We start from the raw sequence: 5,621 nt of genomic DNA on the forward strand, positions 1-5,621 counted from the left end.
CTGAAGAACCATGATATAGGTGTTTGAGATCTCTCATGTCTGTGTCAATAAAAAGAGGAAACTGGAATTAAGTGTGTTGAATTGGTTATCCTATAAATTCCCTCTCAAACACGGCCCTTGAGATCAAGACTTGTAGTACATGTAGATATTCAAAACTCTTGGGATTTCTCCTATGATGTTAGACTCTCTTATGTGTGTGGATCTTGGGAAGGAATAAGACATCTTATTCATAAATTTACCTCAATGCCTTCAAAAAGAATGAGCTAATTAATACTATCATTAAGACTATTTCACAAAATAACTGGAATGGCTTGAAATAATCTGACTAATCTCATTGCTTTAATTAGGAAGTAGACCCACGCACAATGGGCCTACTGTCGACCCATTGTGTATGGCACCTGGGATAGGGCGGGTAGACACACACACACATGCGGGTCAATGCATGCTAAGGTGGTACATTTTTGTGGTTAAAACCAAAGCTTGAATGCTTGTGCTTTTTAGCACTTGTAAACCTTATAAATTTTAAATCCCAAGGGGATAATGATGAAGCGGAGAGGGAACGTGTCCCAGCTTACCGGCCCCACAAGCGAGCGACCAAGGGCGTGAGAGAGAGAGAGAGAGAGAGAGAGAGAGAGAGAGAGAGAGAGAGAGAGAGAGAGAGAGAGACTCACTCTATAGAAGCTTTTAAAAAAAGGCTCTCACAAGAACTAAAGCACCATGGATGCTGAGAAGAACATGGCCTGAAGAATTAGGTGTTGAGGGGCACAGAATAGTAGGACCTTGAACAAACAGGGGAGACAAGGTTTAGGGATTAAGTGCATTCTGCTATCATGGGAAAGAAAAGCATTACAACAACAGGTACTTAACTCATTGTATAACTTTGCGGTGCATGTTTATGGGTTGCATGTGAGGTATTTTGTGTGTGAAGCAGGTGGTCGTTGGCATGCCCATAAAATTGAATATCCATGCCAAAGAAAGTTATGTTGCAGTAAGGAGGAGTTCCATCAGGAATATGGCCTTAGCCTCGTGGGTGAGAGTCCACAGTAGCTGAGCAACAATGATGTGCACAAAGGCATGTGGGTCACCGTGTTTGAAGAGCCACGAAGAGGAAGTCCAAGGTACACTATAAAACAATGAAGTTAGAGTTTTATGAGTCATTCATGTTGCAGCACCATAAGGTATGCTAGGAGCCTCCCATAAATTACATTGTTTTTATTGCCCATGCCCGTTCTTTTATTCTAGAGAATTGGCTTTGTACTACAAAATTGCATAGCTTGTAGCACAAGTTGGAAGAGTCCATCAAAGAAGAAAGACTAGGAAAGCAACCCTATTGCTTGGACCGTGTTCGTTGAAGAAGTTGTGGCCAATGTCATTAAAAAAGGCACCTATGGCTAGAAAGTTGACAGATGGAGAGAGGCCAATGGGGCCACACGAGTTGTGGCATCACCTCTACTCAATGTGAAGCTTGAAGGGAAGCATGGGGTAGAGGAAACGGCCACTGTAAATGTGGATTTGCAAGACCATATATTGGCTGCAAAGAAAATGGTTAGCACCTTCAGTGAGGGGGTTCATGAGAAGAAAGAGCAGTGACAAAGAATGAATATAGACTTGGAGGTAGCAAAGGCAGACATGCACAAACAAGAAGGTCTCTCAAATGACGTAATTGTATAGACTTGGAGGTAGCAAAGGCAGACATGCACAAACAAGAAGGTCTCTCAAATGACGTAATTGTATTTCAAAAAAAGCTGGCAGATTCTCAATGCCAATTGGAAGTAATAGAGGCAGTGGGTAAAACTGCAAACATGGAGAAAATCATAAGACTCCGTACTGACATTAAAGCTGCAAAGGAAGTTCTACAGATTCTAGGAGCTTCAGAGTTTCCTGACTATGAGAAGCGTGTGACAACTTTCCAGGTAGAGAGAGATAGGGTGCAAGAATTGCTTGACCAAGATGTCGCAAACTGGAGTTCTGCAAAGACATACTTAAAATGTTGGGGAAAAATCATGTGTACACAATTCATTCATTTCCCTGCGTCTGAGAGTCATAGATCAATTTGTCTCATCATCAAAGACGTTTGTGCATCCTGTGGCCTAGGATTTCTTGCCAATGAGGTAGTGGGTGCTTGTATGCTCCAATGCAAACACCCCTACCATCTCTTATGCTTTCCACATCTACGTGGAAGTTGCAATATGTGCATGTACAGTGACTACAATCAAGTAATTGTCAATGTTGCAAGACGAATGTGCCCACCCTTAGTTGCCAAGAAGTCTCTATTAGTTGGTATGCTCATCTGCAAACCTGGCTCACTTTAATACGTAGTAGATTGCACCTAGACATTGGTGGGGGAGCACCTAGTGACATAGAAATGGTCTTATAATTGGTAGAACCCTCCCATAGAGTATTAGAAACCATTTTGGTACTGGTGGAATCTACATTGGACCTGCTAGAAATGATCCTTGGAATGATAAAACCATAAGCTTGGGATAAGTAAAAAGCATCAGCAGACGTAGAAACCTTAATTGCATTCACTATAAAGCAGTGAAGGCCTAGGTAAAAACCAATGACCTGGTAGAAACTAGTCTTGGAACCACACCAGGACATTATTTCTACCAATGTGATGGTAGTAACCAGTAGACTGCACCTGTACATTGGTGGGAGGAGCACCTAGTGATGTATAATTGGTAGAAACCATTCTAGCATTGGTGGAATCCAAAACCTTGGAATGATACACCATAAACTTGGGATAAGTAGAAAGCACCAGTGGACGTGCTAGCAGTGACCAATTGCCTGCATTAAAAGGTAGTGACTTGGTAGAAACTAGTCTAGAAACCACACTAGTACATTGTTTCTACCATTTTCATGGTAGAAACCAATAGACTGCAATTAGACATGGGTGGGGGGAGCACCTAGTGCCATAGAATGCTCTTATAATTGGCAGAAACCACCCATGGAGTGGTAGAAACCATTCTAGTGTTGGTAGAATCCACATTGGACCTACTAGAAATTATCCTTGGAATGATAAACCATAAAGTTGGGATAAATAGAAAGCACTAGTAGAACTGCTAGAAACCACAATTGCCTACACTATAAAATAGAGAAGGCCCATGTAGAAATCGTCGACCTGGTAGAAACTAGCCTAGGAAGCACACCGGGACATTGTTTCTCCTAGTGACATTGGTGGAGGGAGCACCTAGTGCCATAGACATTATCTTATAATCGGTAGAAACCACCCATGGAGTGGTAAAGCCCATTCTGTTATTAATGGCATCCACTTTGGACTTGTTAGAAATGATCATTGGAATGATAAACCATAAGCTTGGCATAAGTAGAAATTACCAACTGGCTACTAGAAACCAAAATTGCCTACATTATAAAGCAATGAATGCAAGGATGAAAACCATGACCTGGTAGAAACTAGTCTAGGAACCATACCAGGACATTGTTTCTAACAATGCAATGGTAGGCACCAATAGTAGAAACCATTTTGGACATGGTGGAAACCCAATTGCTAAAAGAAACCATTATGAAATGATTGAAAGAAAATGGATAGTGGTAGAAACCATACGCCTAAGATGAGTAGAAAGCCTAAGTAGACCGCTAGAAACCATTGGTTGCATTTTAAACCAGTAAAGGAATGGTGAAAACCATTGACTTGGTAGACCTATTGAAACTTGTAAAAAGTTGTTGGGTTCTAATATTTCTTATCGGGCACCTCAGTCCTAGGTGGTTGAAACCACCAATAAAGCATTTGAAACCACGAACGCAATGGTGGAAATTTAGAAAACAATGGTTGAAACCACTAATACAATGGTGAAAACCTATGGAAGCTAGTCAAAAGTAGCTGGGTTTTGATATTTCTCGGTGCGTACTTCATTCTTTGGTGGTGCAATTCACCAATATAGTGGTTGAAACCACCAATACAATGGTGGAAACCCTCAATATAGTGGTAAAAACCACCAATATAATAGTGTTGGAAACCACCTATACAATGTTGAAAACCACTAATAGAGTGTTCCAAGTCTTTTTTGTACATTGTGCGGGTGGTCTTGAAGGCTCACAAGCTGGTTCATCACTGAAAACTTTCTACACATAGCATTTTAAGAGCATTCCCAAAGTTCAAGTGTGAACCCCAATGGCACCACAAGTAGTCCTCGAGGGCAAGGTTTGAGCGCTAGGGAAGCATCAAGCATGCCAACTAGCGATGGCTTCGGTAAGAGCAGCACGGAGGTTGGTGATAAAAATATTTGGATGATGTCATCGATGGCATTGAGAAGTCAATACCATGTGATGACAAAGAGTCTCCCATTGGGGTGACTCTTCAGAGGTTCTTGTCTTCCAAGAAGGAGCGCACTATTGAAAGGGAGAGGCTAGATGTGGAGATGGCCAAGAAGTCATCTCAGGAGGTTGGTGAGAAAGATGTGGATTTTGTCGTCGAGGGAACCTAGAAGTTGATATACAAAACAACATGTGCAAATGTCCAAGAATCTCCAATTGATGTGACCCTATAGAGCTTTGTGTCTTCCAAGAAGAAGCACACTACTCGAGTGCATCATAGTGGTACTACCAGCACTCCACCCTTCCTTAACCCTACAACTCTACAAACTGCATTATGTATTTAGCACTATCTTTTTTGTCCATGCAGAACCAAAAAAGAAGAGACAGTGCTAGGAAACGAGACACTCAAAAATAGTCATGGAAGGAGACCTTAAAGAAAGGGAGGGGCCAGAAGTAGAGATGACTGAGAAGTTGTCACTGTACCACAAAAAAGGCAAATCCAAATCACACGAGACGCGTGCACACAAAAATATTTTCTCATGAGCATGAAATGCTTGTCAAAATATATGTACACAAAAAGTATGTTGTTGTGTAACACAAAGGCCCAAACAGCACAGTGTGCATTAGTATGCAAGCATGAACTATGTGTTGTAATATCAATGCGCAGTTTTGTATGCCGTTGTGCAACTCAAAAGCCTTGTAATTCCAGTGTGCGCTAGCCTTATATTCCTTTTGGAATTGAATTGAACAACTATTTTTTGTCCATTTCCTTTGTTTCACTCAAGTGTTTTTGAATTGGTATGAGAAATTAATTCTAAACAGATGAACATTTCGGTTGTAAGAGGTACATCTTTGCTTATTCAAGTTTTTGCAATCATGCTCAAGGTGTAAACTCCAATGCAATAATTGATGCCATTGCAAAGGAGGAGAAACTTGCATTGTTTCCCTTGCATAATGTGAACTATGCCATTGCATGGGAAATGGCCCGGACCTGGCGAATCAAAAAGGCCACGTGGCTCAAATGAGAGAGAACTGAGTCGAAGAAGTGCATGGAGTGCAACATTATGCGCAGGAGGAAAATTGAAGAGTACTCCGATTACGTACATCCCTCTGGGGATGTCATTTTTGTTGAGTGGTATTCTCTTTCGGGCCCAATATGGGTGCCAAAGCTAAAGGAATACGATAAGCAAGACCTCATACTTGATTTGAATGGCCTTTTAGTTACCATTGTAGAGACACGCTTTGATGAAAAGCCTCCTACATATGCAAGAGAAATGATAAAGCACATATGCAGTCTGCTCTCGAGAAGTCTATTGTCGCAAAGACATCCACAGGTTCTTGGATTG

The 5,621-nt window shown here is 41.4% G+C and overlaps 1 pseudogene; it reads left to right on the plus strand.

The window, feature by feature from the left end:
• The first annotated feature begins 830 nt into the window (after positions 1–830).
• LOC147464442 (uncharacterized) lies at positions 831–4,445 on the plus strand (annotated as a pseudogene).
• Positions 4,446–5,621: the final 1,176 nt, after the last annotated feature.

The sequence above is a fragment of the Adiantum capillus-veneris genome, chromosome 1 (genome assembly GCF_014529385.1).
Source record: "Adiantum capillus-veneris isolate H3 chromosome 1, ASM1452938v2, whole genome shotgun sequence".
In the NCBI taxonomy this organism is placed as follows: Eukaryota; Viridiplantae; Streptophyta; class Polypodiopsida; order Polypodiales; family Pteridaceae; genus Adiantum; species Adiantum capillus-veneris.